The sequence below is a fragment of the Arachis stenosperma genome, chromosome 9, assembly GCF_014773155.1.
Source record: "Arachis stenosperma cultivar V10309 chromosome 9, arast.V10309.gnm1.PFL2, whole genome shotgun sequence".
NCBI lineage: Eukaryota > Viridiplantae > Streptophyta > Magnoliopsida > Fabales > Fabaceae > Arachis > Arachis stenosperma.
The window spans coordinates 141,577,902-141,602,811 of NC_080385.1; the positions used below are offsets into that span (position 1 = coordinate 141,577,902).

At 39.5% G+C, this 24,910-nt stretch overlaps 1 non-coding gene across 1 annotated transcript; it reads left to right on the top strand.

Moving 5' to 3' along the window:
- Positions 1-17,941: 17,941 nt before the first annotated feature.
- Positions 17,942-18,049, top strand: LOC130953575 (small nucleolar RNA R71). The gene has a single exon (XR_009075744.1). It is a non-coding gene; the product is annotated as a small nucleolar RNA R71 (small nucleolar RNA).
- Positions 18,050-24,910: the final 6,861 nt, after the last annotated feature.

Consider the following 24,910-nt stretch of genomic DNA (forward strand, 5'->3'; position numbering starts at 1 on the left):
GGTCGTCCAAGTAATACCTTACGTGAGTAAGGATCGATCCCACGGAGATTGTTGGCTTGAAGCAAGCTATGGTTATCTTGTAACTCTTAGTCAGGATATCAATTATAATTATCAATTGACTTGTAAATGAACAAGAGAGCATGGATTAAATAATACTTGTTATGCAGTAATGGGGAATATGTTGGAGTTTTGGAGATGCTTTGTCTTCTGAATCTTTGCTTTCCCCTTGTCTTCTTCTTCACGCACGCAAGGTTCCTCCTATGGCAAGTTGTGTGTTGGTGGATCACCGTTGTCAATGACTACCATCCATCCTCTCAGTAAAAATGGTCCAGGTGCGCTGTCACCGCACGGCTAATCATCTATCGGTTCTCACTCATGCTGGAATAGGATCCATTGATTCTTTTGCGTCTGTCACTATGCCCAACCCTTATGAGTTTGAAGCTCTTCACAGTCATTCAATCCCTGAATCCTACTCGGAATACCACAGACAAGGTTTAGACTTTCCAGATTCTCAAGAATGCTGCCAATGGATTCTAGCTTATACCCCGAAGATTCTAATTAAGGAATTCCAGAGATACTCATTCAATCGAAGGTAGAACAGAGGTGATTGCCAGGCACGCGTTCATAGATTGAGAATAGTGATGAGTGTCACGGATCATCACATTTATCATATTGAACTGCGAATGAACATCTTAGATAGAAACAAGCGTGTTTGAATAGAAAACAGAAATAATTGCATTAATTCATCGAGACACTGCAGAGCTCCTTACCCCCAACAATGGAGTTTAGAGACTCATGCCGTCAAAAAGTACAAAGTTCAGATCTAAAATGTCATGAGATACAAAATAAATCTCTAAAAGTTGTTTAAATACTAAACTAGTAACCTAGGTTTACAGAAAATGAGTAAACTAAGATAAATAGTGCAGAAATCCACTTCTGGGGCCCACATGGTGTGTGCTGGGGCTGAAACTTAAGCTTTTCACGTGCCTGGGCTGTTTCTGGAGTTAAACGTTAGGTTGTAACCTGTTTTGGGTATTTAACTCCAAATTGGAACCTGTTTTTGGCGTTTAACGCCAGAATGGAACATGGAACTGGCGTTAAACGCCAGCTTACGTCATTTATCTTCGAGCAAAGTATGGACTATTATATATTTCTGGAAAGACCTGGATGTATACTTTCCAACCCAATTGAGATCGTGCCAATTGGTCTCCTATAGCTCCAAAAAATTCATTCTGAGTGCAGGGAGGTCAGAATCCAACAGCATCAGCAGTCCTTTTTCAGCCTGAATCAGATTTTTGCTCAGCTCCCTCAATTTCAGCCAGAAAATACCTGAAATCATAGAAAAACACACAAACTCATAGTAAAGTCCAGAAATATGAATTTTGCCTAAAAACTAATAAAAATATACTAAAAACTAACTAAAACATACTAAAAACTATATGAAATTACCCCCAAAAAGCATATAAAATATCCGCTCATCAAGGATTCTATCATCAATTATTTTTTGTCCTCCTTGATCAATCCCTTTGATGATCCTAATGAGCCTCTTACCATTGAGCTTGAGAAAGACATGGAGGTAGACTTCTCACAACCTCCTTGTTGTGATGTGAGTGATGGAGAAGAGGAGGAAGAGGTTGGTAAGGAAGGAGTGGACAACCAAGAGCATATTGAGTGGGTGGCAATTTCACCTATGAGCTTTATTGGCCCCCACCAATAAGCTATCTTAGAGTTGGATTACCAACTCAAGGTCCTTCTTGGGTTGGTACATGGTGGAGGAAGGAGTAGTGGTTGCCGAGCAATTCCAGGGTTCTTCAAGAAAATCAATTCAAGAATTAGAGTTCGAGTGGGGTGTAAACCACAATTGGGTAATTTTTGGAATATGTTGTGTTGCTACAAGGGTCAACTGAGACTGTGTTCATCTGGCTTGGAGCATAGTGATCAACAAGAAGGTGACCGGACGCCTAGGATATAGGATCTCGAGGAGCTTTAAGAACCAAGCTTGGATGGAGGTTCAAGAAGGAGTGGAAACACAAGCCACCCTAGCAAGAGTCTCCTCAACAAGTCCAACTGAAGGACTATAAACCAAAGTGCTAGGTGGGAGACACCCCACCATGGTAACATCTTTCTTACCATTTCTCTTTGTTTATAGTCTTGGTATTGCATTTTTTGTTTATCTTGGTTAGCTTAAGATTTGTTTAATTTTGAGTTTGGTAGGTTAAGTTTTTGTATGGATCATGATTTTGGAAATTTTTGCTTGTTTGGGATTGAAAAATGTGTTGAGCTAAGTTGGGATGCCCTAGATTTTGAAGAAAATTTTTGAAAAACAGGGCATCTGTGCGTGCGCACAAATCCGCATTTCTCATCACCTGTACGGCCACACAAGCCTGTGCGTCCGCACACCCTTTGAAAACCCCTCTGGTGGGAGCGCTGGCATGCCTTGTGCATCCGCTCAACCCACCCCCATTACGCCCTTATGCGTGCGCACAGAGCTGTGTGTGCTCGCACACATGATCCTTCCCTAAAAAAAAGTGTTTTGTGCGTGCGCACAGCCCTGTGCGCACGTACACGTCTTGTTTCCCTCTCTGTCCAGAGCACTCGCACAGCTTGTGCGAGCGCACACCTCCCCTTTCTCATGAAGTGTGCGTACGCACACATACATGTGCATACGCACAGGTGCTGTTTTGGGCAATTTTTGTTTTCAATTCTCGTTAAGCCCTAACGTACTCCCATCCCTTCAATTACCCCATTTTCTTGCTTTTTCCATATTTATCTACTTGTTTTACTTAGTTTTCATTGCATATCATTTTTGTTTTAGTAATTATATTAGCTTTACTCTAGTTGTTATTAAATAATTTGCAAGTGTTTGTTTGTTAGTGATAGGGTTGCCTCTTGATTAAATACAATGCACTTATACTTTGCTTTAATATGCAAGTACCTAGTGGGTTTGAATACTCATGTTTTGATTATACCACTAGGACAAATTATATAAGTGAATTGGATTAAGTAATTTGGGTTAAAATTACCGGTTCATCATGATTTTCATATCAAATTCATCACATGTCCAGTACATGTTCCTTGTTAATACTTTACATTTGTTTGAGTGGCCTAACTTGATTCTTATCGAGCTTATCACTTTTTGTAACAAGTACCCTTCCATGTGACTATTTTCATTATGCTTCGTGATGAATAGGGAGTTTCCGTTCATTATTGAATTGGTTGTTGTTCATTGTGCTATTTTATATCAATCTTGCGCTTTAACTTGCACAATTACAATAGCCAATATCTTAATCACTCCACTTTCATAGTTACCTAGGGTTGCTTGTGCCTTAAGTTTTGCTAATTCTCCACTTGCAACCTAGGTTATCTAATTGAGGAACATATGCTTACTTTTTTGTGTGGATGCCACGTTAGCCGGCCATTGTGTGTATTCCATACCGCTATGCCAAATTCCTCAATTAGATGCTTATTTACTCTCCTCTTTACCTTTTGTGCTACTTGCCCTATGATTCCTAATTATAATTTATTCATTCTTTTGAGGATGAGATATACTGGCAAGGAGTCGGGAGAGGAGGAGGACACCAAGAATGGAGATGCCAAGCCCGCATTGGACTTGGAGATTTCGCCACAACCCGAGCCCCTCGCATCTACCAGTTGAAGGTGGAGGACCTTAGAGCCATTCTCCCCGGATTATGTTCGTGCGCGGAGGACCGTGCAACGCTTAAGTGTGGGGGAGGATTCACCACTTTTGGGAGAGTAAACTTTCTTTTTCGAACACTTTGTACTTTAATTTTTGTTTTCTTTTGCTATGTTTTTTGTAGATATTTGGAGTGTTTTTTATTATCGCATTGCATTTTCTTCATAGTTTATATCTATTGTATTTTGCATCATTTGCATGGTATATATTTATAGATAGAAGTTGTGATTGGATGATGTGAATAGCTTATGCCTAGTTCATTTTGATCCTAATTGTTCATGTTACTTTTTGCCTGTTGAAAATTAGGAAAGAACTAGGAAATTTTGAAAAATTTTGCATCCATCACAACATACATACATACATACATACATACATACATATATAGGAAATAATTTTGGTGAAAAATAATACAAATTTTCCAAGAATTTTGTTTAAAGGCATTCTATTAAATTGATTTGGAAAATTGTTTTTTAAACTTGCTTGAATGAATTTTTATGGAATTGATGAGCGGATAATTTGTATACTTTTTGGCATTGTTTTTAGTATGTTTTTAGTAGTTTTAGTTTAGTTTTTATTATATTTTTATTAGTTTTTAGTTAAAATTCACTTTTCTGGACTTTACTATGAGTTTGTGTGTTTTTCTGTGATTTCAGGTATTTTCTGGCTGAAATTGAGGGACTTGAGCAAAAATCTGATTCAGAGACCAAAAAGGACTGCAGATGCTGTTGGATTCTGACCTCCCTGCACTCGAAGTGGATTTTCTGGAGCTACAGAAGCCCAATTGGCGCGCTCTCAACGGCGTTGGAAAGTAGACATCCAGGGCTTTCCAGCAATATATAATAGTCCATACTTTGTCCAAGATTTGATGGCCCAAACCCGCGAAGCAATCCGGCCTCAGAAATTCCAGCGTTAAACGCCGGAACAGGAATAAAAGTTGGAGTTAAACGCCCAAACTGGCATGGGGGCTGGCGTTTAACTCCAGAAAGGGTCTCTACACGAATTTCCTTGATTGCTCAGCCCAAGCACACACCAAGTGGGCCCGGAAGTGGATTTTTATGTCATTTACTCACTTATGTACTAGTTTTCTATAAGTAGGACCTTTTACTATTGTATTAGAGAGCCTTTTGATCATGTTTTATGATTGAACTCACTTTGGAGGCTGGCCATTCGGCCATGCCTAGACTATGTTCTTATGTATTTTCAACGGTGGAGTTTCTACACACCATAGATTAAGGGTGTGGAGCTCTGCTGTACCTCGAGTATTAATGCAATTACTATTGTTCTTCCATTCAAATTCCACTTGTTCTTTATCTAAGATATCACTCGTTCTTCAACCTATGAACAAGGTGACTGACAACCATTCTTGTTCTACAAGCATTCGAGGCTTTAGTGAATATCTCTTGGATTTCTGATTGCATGATGCATGGTTAATCGCCTGACAACCGAGTGCTCGCCTGACAAACGAGCCAGCCATTCCATGAGATCAGAGTCTTCGTGGTATAGGCAAGAACTGATGGCGGCATTCAAGAGAATCCGGAAGGTCTAACCTTGTCTGTGGTATTCTGAGTAGGATTCAATGATTGAATGACTGTGACGTGCTTCAAACCTGTAACCTACTGGGCATTAGTGACAGACGCAAAAGAGTGATTCTATTCCGGTAGGGGAGGGAACCAAACCGGTGATTGGCGGCACTGTGACAGAGTGCTCTGCATTAGCTTTCACTGCGCGGATGGGAGGTAGCTGCTGACAACAGTGAGACCCTACACAAGTTTGCCATGGAAAGGAGTAAGAAGGATTGGATGAAGACTGTAGGAAAGCAGAGAGACGGAAGGGAAGGCATCTTCATACACTTGTCTGAAGCTCATACACCAATGATATACATAAGTATCTCTATCTTTACCTTTTCTGTTATTTTCGTTTATCATCATCATATACATTTGAGTCTGCCTGACTAAGATTTACAAGATGACCATAGCTTGCTTCAATACTAACAATCTCCGTGGGATCGACCCTTACTCACGTAAGGTTTTATTACTTGGACGACCCAGTACACTTGCTGGTTAGTTGTGCGAAGTTGTGTAATGCCATGGTATTAGGCGCACCAAGTTCTTGGAGCCATTACCGGGGATTATTTGAGTTGTGAAAAAGTATTGTTCACAATTTCCAATGATCACACTGTTCTTATGTATTTTCAACGGTGGAGTTTCTACACACCATAGATTAAGGTGTGGAGCTCTGCTGTACCTCGAGTATTAATGCAATTACTATTGTTCTTCCATTCAATTCCGCTTGTTCTTTTACCAAGATATCACTTGTTCTTCAACATGATGAAGGTGATGATTGACGCCCATCACCATTCTCACCCATGAACAAGGTGACTGACAACCATTCTTGTTCTACAAGCATCTGAGGCTTAGTGAATATCTCTTGGATTCTTCGGAATCTTCGTGGTATAGGCAGGACCTGATGGCGGCATTCAAGAGAATCCGGAAGGTCTAAACCTTGTCTGTGGTATTCTGAGTAGGATTCAATGACTGAATGACTGTGACGTGCTTCAAACCTGTAACCTACTGGGCGTTAGTGACAAACGCAAAAGAGTGATTCTATTCCGGTAGGGGAGGGAACCAAACCGGTGATTGGCGGCACTGTGACAGAGTGCTCTGCATTAGCTTTCACTGCGCGGATGGGAGGTAGCTGCTGACAACAGTGAGACCCTACACGAGCTTGCCATGGAAAGGAGTAAGAAGGATTGGATGAAGGCAGTAGGAAAGCAGAGAGACGGAAGGGAAGGCATCTTCATACACTTGTCTGAAGCTCTTACACCAATGATATACATAAGTATCTCTATCTTTATCTTTATGTTTTATGCGTTCATCACCATTATACATTTGAGTCTGCCTGACTGAGATTTACAAGATGACCATAGCTTGCTTCATACCACCAATCTCCGTGGGATCGACCCTTACTCGCGTAAGGTATTACTTGGACGACCCAGTGCACTTGCTGGTTAGTTGTGCGAAGTTGTAGTGATCACAATTTCGTGCACCAAGTTTTTGGCGCCGTTGCCGGGGATTGTTCTTGTGTATGGACAACTGACGGTTCATCTTGTTGCTTAGATTAGGCATTTATTTTCTTCAGAGTTCTTAAGAATGAATTCTAGTGTTTCAAGGTGATGCTCTTATCATCACCAAAGCTGATTGATCATCATCAATTTAGCTCTTGAATGCAATGTCCTGCTGAAGCTTAGCCGGCCATGTCTAATTCCTTTAGACTAAAGCTTTAGACTAACATTGCATGATTCCTGGGATTCTCATTAAGAATTTTGATACCTTTATTTTCCTTTTCACTTAATTTTCGAAAAAACCCAAAAAAAAATTACAAAATCATAAAAACCAAAAATATTTCTTGTTTTAAGTCTAGTGTCTCATTTTAAGTTTGGTGTCAATTGCATGTTTCTATTCTTCTTGCATTTTTCGAATTCATGCATGTGTCTTAATTAATCTTCAAGTTGTTCTTGATGATTTTCTTGTTTTGATCTTTGAATTCTATTGACTTGAGTGTTTTGTTGTTTCTCATATGCATTCTCATGTAGTTAGTGTCAATAGTATACAAACTGCTAAGTTTGGTGTCTTGCATGCATTGTTATTTGATTCTTGTTGCATTTTAATTATTAAAAATCCAAAATATTTTTAATTTGTGTCTTTTCAAGTCAATGATACAAGGAATTGAAGATTCAAAACATACTGCAGGAATCACACAGAAAAAGCTGAGCATTCAAAAATGCCCAGTGAAGAAGACAGACTGGCGTTTAAACGCCAGCCAGGGTGCCTGGTTGGGCGTTTAACGCCCAAAAAGGTATAGGTTTGGGCGTTAAACGCCAGAATGTGCACATTCTGGGCGTTTAACGCCAGGATGGCAAAGGGGAAGATTTTGTTTTCAAAATCAATTTTTTCAAGTTTTCAAAGTTTTTCAAAATCAAATCTTTTTCAAATCATATCTTTTCAATCAAATGTTTCAAAATTAATTTCTTTCCTTTTTCAAAGATACTTACTAACAATTAATGATTTGATTGAACATTTTTTGCCTTTTCTGTTAAGGAAGGTTTTATGTTTGAATCATATCTTTTCTTGTTAGGCAAGTCATTAATTTTTAAAATCATATCTTTTCAAATTGTTTTCAAATCATATCTTTTAAAATTGTTTTCAAATCATATCTTTGAAAATTGTTTTCAAATCATATCTTTTCAATCACATGTTTTTAAAACCAATCATATCTTCTTAACCACATCTTTTTCAAAATAGTTTTCAATCAAATCTTTTTGATTTCTAATTTCAAAATCTTTTTCAAAAATCACTTGATTTCTTTTCCACTTTTATTTTCGAAAATCAATTAGTGTTTTTCAAAAATGTTTTCAAAATCTTTTACTTAATTTTCGAAAATTACTTCCCTTCTTCTCACATCCTTCTATTTTTGGACTAACACTATTCCTTAATGCAAAATTCAAACTCAATCTTCTTTGATAAGTTCGAATTTTCTACCTCTGTCTTCTACCTTTCTTCTCCTCTGACACCTCAAGGAATCTCTATACTGTGACATAGAGGATTCCATATTTTCTTGTTTTCTTCTCTTTCATATGAGCAGGAACAAAGACAAAGGCATTCTTGAAGCTGACCGAATTCTTCAAAGAAGAAGAACACATGGCAGCCGAAAACAACAACGATGCCAACAATGCAAGGAAGGTGCTGGGTGACTTTACTGCACCTCCTCCCAATTTTTCTGGGAGAAGCATCTCTATCCCTGCCATTGGAGCAAACACCTTTGAGCTTAAGCCTCAATTAGTTTCTCTAATGAAACAGAATTGCAAGTTCTATGGACTTCCAATGGAAGATCCTCATCAGTTTTTAGCTGAGTTCTTGCAAATCTGTGACACAGTCAAGACTAATGGGATTGACCCTGAAGTCTACAGACTGATGCTATTCCCTTTTGCTGTAAGAGACAGAGCTAGAATATGGTTGGACTCTCAACCTAAAGAAAGCCTGGGCTCATGGGAAAAGCTAGTCAATTTGATTTCTCAAAGTCTGTCTGGAATGCAAAATGCACCAAGCAGTACTAAGGAGGCTTCATCTGAGGAAGAAGCTTGTGATCCTGAGAACCCTTCCATGGAAAAGGTGAATTACCTAGGAGAACCCTATGGAAACACCTATAATTCTTCATGGAAGAATCAAGAGAAACCTCAACAAGGTTTCAATAACAATAATGGTGGAAGAAACAGGTTTAGCAATGGCAAGCCTTTTCCATCATCTTCTCAGCAACAGACAGAGAGTTCTAAGCAGAGTACTTCTGACTTAGCAACAATGGTCTCTGATCTAATAAAGACCACTCAAAGTTTCATGAATGAAACAAGGTCCTCCATCAGAAATTTGGAAGGACAAGTGGGACAGCTGAGCAAGAAAATTACTGAACTCCCTCCTAGTACTCTCCCAAGTAATACAGAAGAAAATCCAAAAGGAGAGTGCAAAGCCATAAACATGGCCGAATATGGAGAGGAAAGAGAGGAGGAGGACGCCACTGAGGAAGACCTCAGTGGGCGTGTACCAATCTCCTCTGAGTTCCTCAAAGAGGAACCATGGGAATCTGAGGCTCAAAATGAGACCATAGAGATTCCATTGGACTTGTAGAGAATGTTTTGGTTAAGATTGAAGACCACTACATCCCTACTGATTTCATAGTCCTAGAGACTGGGAAGTGCATGGATGAATCCATCATCCTTGGCAGACCTTTCCTAGCCCAGCAAAGGCTGTGATTGATGTTGATAGAGGTGAACTGATCATTCAAGTGAATGAAAACTCCTCGATGTTTAAGGCTCAAGGATATCCCTCTGTCACCATGGAGAGGAAGCTTGAAGAGCTTCTCTCAAATCAGAGACAAACAGAGCCCCCACAGTCAAACTCTAAGTTTGGTGTTGGGAGGCCACAACCAAACTCTAAGTTTGGTGTTGAACCCCCACATTCAAACTCTAAGTTTGGTGTTGGGAGGTTCCCACATTGCTCTGATCATTTGTGAGGCTCCATGAGAGCCATCTGTCAAGCTACTGACATTAAAGAAGCGCTTGTTGGAGGCAACCCAATGTTATATTTTGACTATTTTCTTTTGTTATTTTATGTTTTTTGTAGGTTGATGATCATAAGAAGTCACAAAATCCATTGAAAAAGCAAAAACAGAATGAAAAACAGGAAGAAAAACAGCACACCCTGGAGGAAGAACCTGCTGGCGTTTAAACGCCAGTCAGGCTAGCAGATGGGCGTTTAACGCCCAGTCTGGTGCCATTCTGGGCGTTTAACGCCAGAAAGGGGCACCAGACTGGCGTTAAACGCCAGTAAAGGGCACCAACCTGGCGTTAAACGCCAGGAATGGGCACCAGCCCGGCGTTTAACGCCAGAAATGGCTCAAAACGTGGATTTTGATGCTATTTGGTGCAGGGATGACTTTTCCTTGACACCTAAGGATCTGTGGACCCCACAGGATCCCCAAACAACCCCACCACTCTCTCTTCTTCTTCACCCATTCATCAATCACCTCAACATCTCTTTCTCTTCACCACTCACATCCATCCTTCATAAACCACCACTTCTCCCCATACATGGCCGAACACAAAGCCATCTCCCTCTCCTCCATTTCTTCTTCTTCTACTCACTTCCCTCTTCTTTTGCTCGAGGACGAGCAAACCTTTTAAGTTTGGTGTGGTAAAAGCATTGCTTTTTGTTTTTCCATAACCATTTATGGCATCCAAAGCCGGTTCAACTGAGAAGGCATGACCTCAAGCCCATCACTAAGAAGAAGATGGAGCAAACAAAGAGACCCTCTCATCAAGAAATCCCTGAGATACCTCAAGGGATGCACTTTCCTCCACAAGACTACTGGGAGCAACTGAACACCTCCCTAGAAGAATTAAGTTCCAACATGGGACAACTAAGGGTGAAGCACCAAGAACACTCCATTCTCCTCCATGAAATTGGAGAAGATCAAAGGATCATGAGAGAGGAGCAACAAAGACAAGGAAGAGACACTGAGGAGCTCAAGCACTCCATAGGATCTTCAAGAAGAAGAAAGAGCCGCCATCACTAAGGTGGACCCGTTCTTTAATCTCCTTGTTCTTTATTCTTCTGTTTTTCGAAAATTTATGCTTATGTTTACCTATGTTTGTGTCTTATGATCATTAGTGTCTTAGTGTCTATGCCTTAAAGCTATGAATATGAATCCATCACCTTTCTTAATGAAAACTGTTTTTAATCAAAAGAACAAGAAGTACAGGATTTCAAATTCATCTTTAAAACTAGCTTAATTAGTTTGATGTGGTGGCAACAATTTTGTTTTCTGAATGTATGCTTGAACAGTGCATATGTCTTTTGAATTTGTTGTTCATGAATGTTAAAAATTGTTGGCTCTTGAAAGAATGATGAAAAAGGAGACATGTTACTGAGGATCTGAAAAATCATAAAAATGATTCTTGAAGCAAGAAAAAGCAGTGAATACAAAAAAAAAAAAAAAAAAGGGAGAAAGAGAAAAAGAAAGAAAAAGAAAGAAATAAAGTTATGATCCAAAGCAATAAGAGTGTGCTTAAGAACCCTGGACACCTCTAATTGGGGACTTTAGCAAAGCTAAGTCACAATCTGAAAAGGTTCACCCAATTATGTGTCTGTGGCATATATGTATCCGGTGGTAATACTGGAAGACAGAGTGCTTTGGGCCACAGCCAAGACTCTATAAGTAGCTGTGTTCAAGAATCATCATACTTAACTAGGAGAATCAATAACACTATCTGGATTCTAAGTTCCTAAAGAAGCCAATCATTCTGAACTTCAGAGGATAAAGTGAGATGCCAAAACTGTTCGGAGGCAAAAAGCTACTAGTCCCGCTCATCTAATTTGGAGCTAAGTTTCATTGATAATTTGGAGTCTATAGTATATTCTCTTCTTTTTATCTTATTTGATTTTCAGTTGCTTGAGGACAAGCAACAATTTAAGTTTGGTGTTGTGATGAGCGGATAATTTGTATACTTTTTGGCATTGTTTTTAGTATGTTTTTGATATCTTTTAGTTAGTTTTTAGTATATTTTTATTAGTTTTTAATTAAAATTCACTTTTCTGGACTTTACTATGAGTTTGTGTGTTTTTCTGTGATTTCAGGTATTTTCTGGCTGAAATTGAGGGACTTGAGCAAAAATCTGATTCAGAGACCAAAAAGGACTGCAGATGCTGTTGGATTCTGACCTCCCTGCACTCGAAGTGGATTTTCTGGAGCTACAGAAGCCCAATTGGCGCGCTCTCAACGGCGTTGGAAAGTAGACATCCAGGGCTTTTCAGCAATATATAATAGTCCATACTTTGTCCAAGATTTGAGGGCCCAAACCCGCGAAGCAATCCGGCCTCAGGAATTCCAGCGTTAAACGCCGGAACAGGAATAAAAGTTGGAGTTAAACGCCCAAACTGGCATAAAAGCTGGAGTTAAACGCCAGGAAGAGTCTCTACACGAAAATTACTTCATTGCTCAGCCCAAGCACACACCAAGTGGGCCCGGAAGTGGATTTTTATGTCATTTACTCATCTTTGTACACCCTAGGCTACTAGTTTTCTATATATAGAACCTTTTACTATTGTATTTTCATCTTTGGACATCTAGTTCTTAGATCAGATCTTGGTTCTTCTGGTTCCCTCTCTAGGGGCCGAAACCAATGATCACACTGTTCTTATGTATTTTCAACGGTGGAGTTTCTACACACCATAGATTAAGGTGTGGAGCTCTGCTGTACCTCGAGTATTAATGCAATTACTATTGTTCTTCCATTCAATTCCGCTTGTTCTTTTACCAAGATATCACTTGTTCTTCAACATGATGAAGGTGATGATTGACGCCCATCACCATTCTCACCCATGAACAAGGTGACTGACAACCATTCTTGTTCTACAAGCATCTGAGGCTTAGTGAATATCTCTTGGATTCTTCGGAATCTTCGTGGTATAGGCAGGACCTGATGGCGGCATTCAAGAGAATCCGGAAGGTCTAAACCTTGTCTGTGGTATTCTGAGTAGGATTCAATGACTGAATGACTGTGACGTGCTTCAAACCTGTAACCTACTGGGCGTTAGTGACAAACGCAAAAGAGTGATTCTATTCCGGTAGGGGAGGGAACCAAACCGGTGATTGGCGGCACTGTGACAGAGTGCTCTGCATTAGCTTTCACTGCGCGGATGGGAGGTAGCTGCTGACAACAGTGAGACCCTACACGAGCTTGCCATGGAAAGGAGTAAGAAGGATTGGATGAAGGCAGTAGGAAAGCAGAGAGACGGAAGGGAAGGCATCTTCATACACTTGTCTGAAGCTCTTACACCAATGATATACATAAGTATCTCTATCTTTATCTTTATGTTTTATGCGTTCATCACCATTATACATTTGAGTCTGCCTGACTGAGATTTACAAGATGACCATAGCTTGCTTCATACCACCAATCTCCGTGGGATCGACCCTTACTCGCGTAAGGTATTACTTGGACGACCCAGTGCACTTGCTGGTTAGTTGTGCGAAGTTGTAGTGATCACAATTTCGTGCACCAAGTTTTTGCACAACACCAAACTTAAATTGTTGCTTGTCCTCAAGCAACTGAAAATCAAATAAGATAAAAAGAAGAGAATATGCAATGAATTCCAAAAACATCTGTGAAGATCAGTATTAATTAGATGAGCGGGGCTTTTAACTTTTTGCTTCTGAACAGTTTTGGCATCTCAATCTCTCCTTTGAAATCCAGAATGGTTGGCTTCTTTAGGAACTCAGAGTCCAGATAGTGTTAATGATTCTCCTAGTGAAGTATGATGATTCTTGAACATAGCTATTTATTGAGTCTTGGCTGTGGCCCAAAGCACTCTGTCTTCCAGTATTACCACCGGATACATACATGCCACAGACACATAATTGGGTGAACCTTTTCAGATTGTGACTCAGCTTTGCTAAAGTCCCCAATTAGAGGTGTCCAGGGTTCTTAAGCACACTCTTATTTACCTTGGATCACAACTCTTATTCTTTCTTTTTCTTTCTCTTTTTTTTTTTCGATTTTTTTTTTTTTTTTCGATTTTTTTTTTTTTTTTTTGAATAGCTTTTTCTTGCTTCAAGAATCATTTTATTGATTTTTCAGATCCTCAGTAACATGTCTCCTTTTTCATCATTCTTTCAAGAGCCAACATTCATGAACCACAAATTCAAGATACATATGCACTGTTTAAGCATACATTCAGAGAACAAAAATATTGCCACCACATCATCATAATTAAACTATTATAAAATTCAAAATTCATGCAATTCTTCCTTTTTCAATTAAGCACATTTTTATTCAAGAAAGGTGATGGATTCATAGGACATTCATAACTTTAAGGCATAGACACTAAGACACTAATGATCATAAGACACAAACATGGATAACATAAAGCATAGAATTCGAAAAACAGAGAGATAAAGAACAAGGAAATCAAGGAATGGGTCCACCTTAGTGATGGCGGCTCTTCCTTGCTTTTGAAGGTCCTATGGAGTGTTTGAGCTCCTCAATGTCTCTTCCTTGTCTTTGTTGTTCCTCCCTCATGATTCTTTGATCTTCTCTAATCTTATGAAGGATGATGGAGTGTTCTTGGTGCTCCACCCTTAGTTGTCCCATGTTGGAACTCAATTCTCCTAGGGAGGTGTTCAGTTGCTCCCAATAGTGGTGTGGAGGAAAGTGCATCCCTTGAGGTGTCTCAGGGATCTCATGATGAGAGGGCTCCCTTGTGTACTCCATCCTTTGTTTAGTGATGGGCTTGTCCTCCTCAATGGGGGTGTCTCCCTCTATGTCAACTCCTACTGAATAACAGAGGTGACAAATGAGATGAGGAAAGGCTAACCTTGCCACAGTGGAGGTCTTGTCCGCCACTTTATAGAGTTCTTGAGCTATAACCTCATGAACCTCTATTTCTTCTCCAATCATGATACTATGGATCATGATGGCCCGGTCTATGGTCACTTCGGACCGGTTGCTAGTGGGAATGATTGAGCGTTGTATGAACTCTAACCATCCTCTAGCTACGGGCTTGAGGTCATGCCTTCTTAATTGAACCGGCTTTCCTCTTGAGTCTTGCCTCCATTGTGCGCCCTCTTCACATATGACTGTGAGGACTTGGTCCAACCTTTGATCAAAGTTGACCCTTCTAGTGTAAGGATGCTCATCTCCTTGCATCATGGGCAAGTTGAACGCCATCCTCACACTCTCCGGACTGAAATCCAAGTATTTCCCCCGAACCATAGTGAGATAATTCTTTGGATTCGGGTTCACACTTTGGTCATGGTTCTTGGTGATCCATGCATTGGCATAGAACTCTTGAACCATCAAGATTCCGACTTGTTGAATGGGGTTGGTAAGTACTTCCCAACCTCTTCTTCGGATCTCATGGCGGATCTCCGGATATTCACCCTTTTTGAGTGAAAAAGGGACTTCGGGGATCACCTTCTTCAAGGCCACAACTTCATAGAAGTGGTCTTGATGCACCTTTGAGAGGAATCTATCCATCTCCCATGACTCGGAGGTGGAAGCCTTTGCCTTCCCTTTCCTCTTTTTAGAGGTTTCTCCGGCCTTTGGTGCCATAATGGTTATGGAAAACGAAAAGCAACGCTTTTACCACACCAAACTTAAAATGTTTGCTCGTCCTCGAGCAAAAGAAGAAAGAAGGGAGTAGAAGAAGAAGAAATGAGGAAGAGGGAGATGGAGGTGTATTCGGCCAAAGGGGAGAGAAGTGGTGTTTAGGTTGTGTGGAAATGAAGGGTGTAAAGAGGGGTTTATATAGGAGAGAGGGGGATGAAAGTTCGGTCATTTGAGGGTGGGTTTGGGAGGGAAAGTGGTTTGAATTTGAAGTGTGAGGTTGGTGGGGTTTTATGAAGGATGGATGTGAGTGGTGAAGAGAAAGATGGGATTTGACAGGTGAGGGGTTTTTGGGGAAGAGGTGTTGAGGTGATTGGTGAATGGGGGAAGAAGAGAGAGTGATTGTAGGGTCCTGTGGGGTCCACAGATCCTGTAGTAGGGTCCTGTGGGGTCCACAGATCCTGTAGTGTCAAGGAAAAGGCATCCCTGCACCAATTGGCACCAAAATCCACGTTTTGGGCCAATTCTGGCGTTAAACGCCGGGCTGGTGCCCATTCCTGGCGTTTAACGCCAGGTTTTATACCTTTACTGGCGTTTAACGCCAGTTTGGTGCCCCTTTCTGGCGTTAAACGCCCAGAAAGGTGCCAGACTGGGCGTTAAACGCCCATCTGCTAGGCTGACTGGCGTTTGAACGCCAGCAGCATCTTCCTCCAGGGTGTGCTGTTTTTCTTCCTGTTTTTCATTCTGTTTTTGATTTTTTCATTATTTTTATGACTTCTTATGATCATCAACCTACAAAAAAGATAAAATAACAAAAGAAAATAATTAATTATAAAACATTGGGTTGCCTCCCAACAAGCGCTTCTTTACTGTCACTAGCTTGACAGAGGTCCCTCATGGAGCCTCAGAAATGCTCAGAACCTTGTTGAAACCTCCCAACACCAAACTTAGAGTTTGAATGTGGGGTTTCAACACCAAACTTAGAGTTTGATTGTGGCCTCCCAACACCAAACTTAGAGTTTGACTGTGGGGGCTCTGTTTGGCTCTGTTTTGAGAGAAGCTCTTCATGCTTCTTCTCCATGATGATAGAGGGATATCCTTGGGCCTTAAACACCATGGATTCTTCATTCACTTGAATGATCAACTCTCCTCCATCAACATCAATCACAGCCTTTGCTGTGGCTAGGAATGGTCTGCCAAGGATGATGGATTCATCCATGCACTTCCCAGTCTCTAGGACTATGAAATCAGTAGGGATGTAATGGTTTTCAACCTTAACCAGAACATCCTCTACAAGTCCATAGGCTTGTTTTCTTGAGTTGTCTGCCATCTCTAGTGAGATTTTTGCAGCTTGCACCTCAAAGATCCCTAATTTCTCCATTACAGAGAGGGGCATGAGGTTCACACTTGACCCTAAGTCACACAAGGCCTTCTTGAAGGTCATGGTGCCTATGGTACAAGGTATAGAAAACTTCCCAGGATCCTGCCTCTTTTGAGGCAGTTTCTGCCTAGACAAGTTATCCAGTTCTTTGGTGAGCAAGGGAGGTTCATCTTCCCAAGTCTCATTTCCAAATAACTTGTCATTTAGCTCCATGATTGCTCCAAGGTATTTAGCAACTTGCTCTTCAGTGACATACTCATCCTCTTCAGAGGAAGAATACTCATCAGAGCTCATGAAAGGCAGTAGTAAGTCCAAGGGAATCTCTATGGTCTCAGTTTGAGCCTCAGATTCCCAAGGTTCCTCATTGGGGAACTCACTGGAGGCCAGTGCACGCCCATTGAGGTCTTCCTTAGTGGCGTTCACTGCCTCTTCTTCCTCCCAGAATTCGGCCATATTGATGGCTTTGCACTCTCCTTTTGGATTTTCTTCAGTGTTACTTGGGAGAGTGCTTGGAGGAAGTTCAGTAATTTTCTTGCTCAGCTGACCCACTTGTCCTTCCAAGTTTCTAATGGAGGATCTTGTTTCATTCATGAAACTTTGAGTGGTCTTTATTAGATCAGAGACCATGGTTGCTAAGTCAGAATTATTCTGCTTAGAACTCTCTGTCTGTTGCTGAGAAGATGATGGAAAAGGCTTGCTATTGCTAAGCCTGTTTCTTCCACCATTATTATTGAAACCTTGTTGAGGTCTCTCTTGATTCTTCCATGAGAGGTTTGGGTGATTTCTCCATGAAGAATTATAGGTATTACCATAGGGTTCTCCTAGGTAATTCACCTCTTCCATGGAAGGGTTCTCAGGATCATAGGCTTCTTCCTCAGATGAAGCATCCTTAGTACTGTTTGGTGCATTTTGCATTCCAGACAGACTTTGAGAAATCAAATTGACTTGTTTGAGTCAATATTTTGTTCTGAGCCAATATGGCATTCAGAGCATCAATCTCAAGAACTCCTTTCTTCTGACCAGTCCCATTGTTCACAGGATTCCTCTCAGAAGTGTACATGAATTGGTTATTTGCAACCATTTCAATCAGTTCTTGAGCTTCTGCAGGCGTCTTCTTCAAATGAAGAGATCCTCCTGCAGAGCTATCCAAAGACATCTTGGATAGTTCAGAGAGACCATCATAGAAAATACCTATGATGCTCCATTCAGAAAGCATGTCTGAAGGACATCTCCTGATTAATTGTTTGTATCTTTCCCAAGCTTCATAGAGGGATTCTCCATCCTTTTGTCTAAAGGTTTGGACTTCCACTCTAAGCTTACTCCATCTTTGTGGAGGAAAGAACTTTGCCAAGAAGGCATTGACTAGCTTTTCCCAAGAGTCCAGGCTTTCTTTAGGTTGAGAGTCCAACCATATTCTAGCTCTGTCTCTCACAGCAAAAGGGAATAGCATCAGTCTATAGACCTCAGGGTTAACCCCATTAGTCTTGACTGTGTCACAGATTTGCAAGAACTCAGCTAAAAACTGATGAGGATCTTCCATTGGAAGTCCATGAAACTTGCAATTCTGTTGCATTAGAGAAACTAATTGAGGCTTAAGCTCAAAGTTGTTTGCTCCAATGGCAGGGATTGAGATGCTTCTCCCATAGAAATCAGGAGTAGGTGCAGTAAAGTCACCAAGCACCTTCCTTGCATTGTTGGCATTGTTGTTGTTTTCGGCTGCCATGTCTTCTCCCTTGAAGAATTCGGTCAAGCCCTCTAAAGAGAGTTGTGCTTTGGCTTCTCTTAGCTTTCTCTTCAAGGTCCTTTCAGGTTCAGGATCAGCTTCAACAAGAATGCCTTTGTCTCTGCTTCTGCTCATAAGAAATAGAAAAAGAAGAAGAGAATGTGGAATCCTCTATGTCACAGTATAGAGATTCCTTGAAATGTCAGAGGAAAAGAGAAATAGTAAGAAGAAGGAGAAGGAGAATTCGAATTTTAATAGATAAAATTCGAATTGTGCATTTAGAAGGAGTAGTACTCCATAAATAGAAGGATGTGGGAAGGAGGGAAGAGAATTTTCGAAAATTCAATTAAAAAATTTGAAAACATTTTGAAAAATGTTAATTGATTTTCGAAAATCAAAGTGGAAAAGAGATAAAGTGATTTTTGAAAAAGATTTTGCAATTAGAAATTAAAAAGATTTGATTGAGAACTATTTGAAAAAGATGTGGTTAAAAAGATTTAATTGAAAAGTTATGGGTTTAAAAAGATGTGATTGAGAAGATATGATTTGAAAACATTTTTAAAAGATATGATTTGAAAACAATTTGAAAAGATATGATTTTGAAAATTGATGACTTGCCTAACAAGAAAAGATATGATTGAAACATTTAATCCTCTCTCAGCAGAAAAGGCAACAATCTTGTGATGTTCAATCAAATCATTAATTGTTGGTAAGTATCTTTTTAAAAGGAAAGAAATTGAATTTGAAAACATTTGATTGAAAAGATTTGATTTGAAAAAGATTTGATTTGAAAAACTAAGAAAAATTGATTTTGAAAACAAAATCTTCCCCCTGGCACCATCCTGGCGTTAAACGCCCAGAATGGTATACATTCTGGCGTTTAACGCCCAAAATGCACCCCTTTTGGGCGTTAAACGCCCAACCAGGTGCCCTGGCTGGCGTTTAAACGCCAGTCTGCCTTCTTCACTGGGCATTTTTGAATGCTCAGCTTTTTCTGTATAATTCCTCTGCAGTTGGTTCTGAATCTTCAATTCCTTGTATCATTGACTTGAAAAGACTCAAATTAAAAATATTTTTTTGGATTTTTCTATTAATCAAAATGCAACAAGAATCAAATAACAATGCATGCAAGACACCAAACTTAGCAGTTTGTGCACTACTGACACTAACAATATGAGAATGCATATGAGACACACAAAATACTTCAAGTCAATAGAATTCAAAGATCAAAACAAGAAATATATGCATGAATTCGAAAATTATAACAAAAACATGCATTTGACACTAAACTTAAGATGAGACTCTAGACTCAAACAAGAAACATAAAATCTTTTTGGTCTTTTTATGGTTTTATAAATTTTTTTTGTGTTTTTCGAAAATTAAGTGGAAAAAGGCATCAAAATTCTTAATGAGAATTCCAGGAATCAGTGCAATGCTAGTCTAAGACTCCGGTCCAGGAATTAGACATGGCTTCACAGCCAGCCAAGCTTCCAAGGAAAGCTTCGGTCCAAAACACTAGACATGACCAAAGGTCAGCCAAATCTTAGCAAATCACTGCTCCAAGAGCAAGATTGATACGAAATCAACAAGCTCTTGTGGTGATAAGTTGAAACCTCGGTCCAATCAGATTAGACATGGCTTCTCAGCCAGCCAGATTTCAACAAATCATCATGAAACTCTAGAATTCACCTTCAAGAATTTCGAAAAAAAAGTACCTAATCTAAGCAACAAGATGAACCGTCAGTTGTCCAGCCTAAACAATCCCGGGCAATAACACCAAGAACTTGATGTTGTTGCCGGATCTTGGCATCTGATGTTACCACAAGCTTGCTCAAAACATGAACAATCCCCGGCAACGGCGCCAAAAACTTGGTAGGCGAAATTGTGAACAATACTTTTTCACAACTCAAATAATCCCCGGTAATGGCTCCAAGAACTTGGTGCGCCTAATACCATGGCATTACACAACTTCGCACAACTAACCAGCAAGTGTACTGGGTCGTCCAAGTAATAAAACCTTACGTGAGTAAGGGTCGATCCCACGGAGATTGTTAGTATTGAAGCAAGCTATGGTCATCTTGTAAATCTTAGTCAGGCAGACTCAAATGTATATGATGATGATAAACGAAAATAACAGAAAAGGTAAAGATAGAGATACTTATGTATATCATTGGTGTATGAGCTTCAGACAAGTGTATGAAGATGCCTTCCCTTCCGTCTCTCTGCTTTCCTACAGTCTTCATCCAATCCTTCTTACTCCTTTCCATGGCAAACTTGTGTAGGGTCTCACTGTTGTCAGCAGCTACCTCCCATCCGCGCAGTGAAAGCTAATGCAGAGCACTCTGTCACAGTGCCGCCAATCACCGGTTTGGTTCCCTCCCCTACCGGAATAGAATCACTCTTTTGCGTCTGTCACTAACGCCCAGTAGGTTACAGGTTTGAAGCACGTCACAGTCATTCAATCATTGAATCCTACTCAGAATACCACAGACAAGGTTAGACCTTCCGGATTCTCTTGAATGCCGCCATCAGTTCTTGCCTATACCACGAAGACTCTGATCTCATGGAATGGCTGGCTCGTTTGTCAGGCGAGCACTCGGTTGTCAGGCGATTAACCATGCATCATGCAATCAGAAATCCAAGAGATATTCACTAAAGCCTCGAATGCTTGTAGAACAAGAATGGTTGTCAGTCACCTTGTTCATAGGTTGAAGAACGAGTGATATCTTAGATAAAGAACAAGTGGAATTTGAATGGAAGAACAATAGTAATTGCATTAATACTCGAGGTACAGCAGAGCTCCACACCCTTAATCTATGGTGTGTAGAAACTCCACCGTTGAAAATACATAAGAACATAGTCTAGGCATGGCCGAATGGCCAGCCTCCAAAGTGAGTTCAATCATAAAAACATGATCAAAAGGCTCTCTAATACAATAGTAAAAGGTCCTACTTATAGAAAACTAGTACATAAGTGAGTAAATGACATAAAAATCCACTTCCGGGCCCACTTGGTGTGTGCTTGGGCTGAGCAATCAAGGAAATTCGTGTAGAGACCCTTTCTGGAGTTAAACGCCAGCCCCCATGCCAGTTTGGGCGTTTAACTCCAACTTTTATTCCTGTTCCGGCGTTTAACGCTGGAATTTCTGAGGCCGGATTGCTTCGCGGGTTTGGGCCATCAAATCTTGGACAAAGTATGGACTATTATATATTGCTGGAAAGCCCTGGATGTCTACTTTCCAACGCCGTTGAGAGCGCGCCAATTGGGCTTCTGTAGCTCCAGAAAATCCACTTCGAGTGCAGGGAGGTCAGAATCCAACAGCATCTGCAGTCCTTTTTGGTCTCTGAATCAGATTTTTGCTCAAGTCCCTCAATTTCAGCCAGAAAATACCTGAAATCACAGAAAAACACACAAACTCATAGTAAAGTCCAGAAAAGTGAATTTTAACTAAAAACTAATAAAAATATAATAAAAACTAAACTAAAACTACTAAAAACATACTAAAAACAATGCCAAAAAGTATACAAATTATCCGCTCATCAGGAATATAGAAGAGAGATAGAACAAAATACCTTGTGAGTCTTTGAGCTTTAATGAGTGGTTACACATTATAACCACAAATTTTGTTCATTGTGTGCTATGCTCCTTCTATGATTGTAATCTTGGTTTCGCTTGATTCTTTATTTCCAATGTTTGATGTTTTGAATGCATTTAGTATGATTGAGGCCATTTTTGTATTAAACTCACTCACCCATATGGACCTACCCTTTCATCTACCTTTGTTAACCCCTTTTGAGCCTCTTAATCCCCTTTGTTCTAATTGTTAGCACATTACAACCCTAAGCGAAAAACCATGAATTACCTTGAATTGCATCTTTGATTAGCTTAGATTGAAGAGTGTGTTTTATTTAAGTGTGGGGGAAATTTTGGGAAACATTGGTAGTGAATGAAAAAGTTTGTATTGGGTATGCATTGAAAAAGAAAAATTTTTGTAAAATGGATGCACATTCATGTATCAATTTGCTTTAACCATATACATTTGTCATAGAAAAAGAAAAAGAAATAAAAAATATATATATGGAAAAATAATAAGAAGGGACAAGGTTGCCCCAAGGAAAAAGAAAAAAATGATGAATAAGAAGTGCATATGTGGATTTGGATGAAAAAGATGCATGAATGTGTATAAAAAGTGTGATTATGGGAAGTTAGGTTGCATATTTTGTTATAGGTTGAGTGGAGCACGTGCGCTAATCAAAGACCCAATTCCTTAGTCCACTTAGCCATATTTATCCTACCTTAACCCTAACCCCATTACAACCCTCTAAAGACCTCATGATACTTGCACTCATGCATCACATATTTGTTGATTGTTAGATGAAAAGCAAATCCTTGAAAGCATGATTAGAAGGAGACTTGAGTGATTAAACCCTAGACACCGAGCGATTAGAGTGTATACACACCTAGTGAGAATTCAATCACTCGACTCTATGTTTCCATATTTCTTATTATGCATTCTCGCAAGTGCTTCATTTCGATGAGTTGAATCAATTCTTTAGATTTTAGTTGCATTGGATTATTTCCTTGCTTAGCCCTAAATGTCTATACTCTTGCTTGGGAATTTGATTGTTTGTTTTCACCAATTCAATAGGATACTAAAGTATATGTAGTTATATATAATATATATACACACTTGCATGCATATAAGTAGTTGCATTCAATAAGTTGTTTCCCTTTGATCATTCTCCTTGTTGGTTTAGCATGAGGACATGCTATTATTTAAGTGGGGGAAATTGATGAGTCCATATTTTCCGATATATTTTGGCTTGATTTGGGTGGACTTCATCACATAAACCTACACTTAAGCACCATAATAGCATACTTTTGTGTTTGATCCCTAAATTGGACCTAAATGTGAAAACATGCATTTTTGTGCTTAAATTGGGTAATTTAATCCCACTTTTATTCCATTCGATCCCGTGATATGTTTGTTGAGTGATTTCAGGCCTTAGAGGCAAGAATGGATGGCCAAAAGTGGAAGAAAGTATGTACAAGGGAGAACACATGAAGAAAACAAGGAAAAGCACACACAGCGACGTGTGCGTGCCCTTGTGCGTACGCACGGGAGGATTTTCAGCTAAGTGTGTGGATGCACACATCCGTGCATCCGCACAAGTACCAGTGCGTGCCTTCATTAAAAATTCACGTACACTCACGTTTTGGGGCTCTTTTAGGCCCATTTCTGAAGGCTTGAGGCTGAAATAAAAGGCTATATCAAGGGGGCAACATCTCATATGAAGACATTAGCTTAGAGAGCCATCTTAGTTTAGAAAAAAAAACACATTACGAGTAGTGTAGAGTAGTTTTAGGTTTTCTCCCTTGGGGTTTAATTAGGTTTTGTAGAATTTTATACTTCAAGTTTGATTTTGGATTCTAGCAACTTTTATTGTAAGTATTCCTTTAATTGTCTCTTTTAGTACATTGCTTATTCTACATTTTCTTTCATTTTCATCTCTTTTGTCAATTTACATAATCTTACAATTTTGATTTCTAGTTGTTTAATTTGATGTTTGATGGCTCTTTTATGTTTGTTTGCATTGCTTTTATTGAGTTTAATCATTTATGGTTCATAGCTTTTACCATTTTTCTAATTTTGCCATGTTTTATGTTTATCCATACTAGGTATTTGATGAAATGCCAATCTTAATTTTGGGGTAGATTTCCACCCCTTGGCTTGGGGAAAATGAGTTTTGGATTACTAGAGTCATAATGTCCAACATTTAGTGGTAATTCTTGAGAAGTTAATTGACTCTTGTTTCCATTAAAGCTAGCCTTTTATCAACTAGTTTGGTAAGTTGGCTAGGACTTATGGATTAATGTTAATTATGCTTGCTTGACTTTCCCCGCGATGGTTGGGGTTGACTAGGCAAGACTAACTCATGATAATTATCATAGTTGTGGTTATGGTAAGGAAGGGATTCCATAACTCATCCCAAGTCAAGGTTTCTTTTATGTCTTAAACCACTTTGTTATTTACTTTATAGCATTACCTGTTTATATTACATACATAGTTCTTTAGTTCTTTCATTAGTTTATTAATTAAAATTTTGTCTTGTTCTTTTATCTCTTTATTGCTTGCTTCATCATAAAAATCTCCTTGCTTTCTCACAACCAAGATTGTGCACTCATTGGCATTAGTTCCTAGGGAGAACGACCCGAGGTTGAGGTACTATCAATTTCGGTTTATTTTGATTTGAATTGGATTATTTGATTTGGGAGTTAATTGTTTGTCTAGACTATACTTTCAACGAATGAAATTCTACTTTATGAAAATCTAGATCGAAGATAAACGCCTAACATCAACCCTCAACTTTTTTATTTCGGGATAATACGATCTATCTGTTAAAAAATTCGTTAAATAATAACAAAAATTATTTTTGTGGGGGTTTATTTTGTATT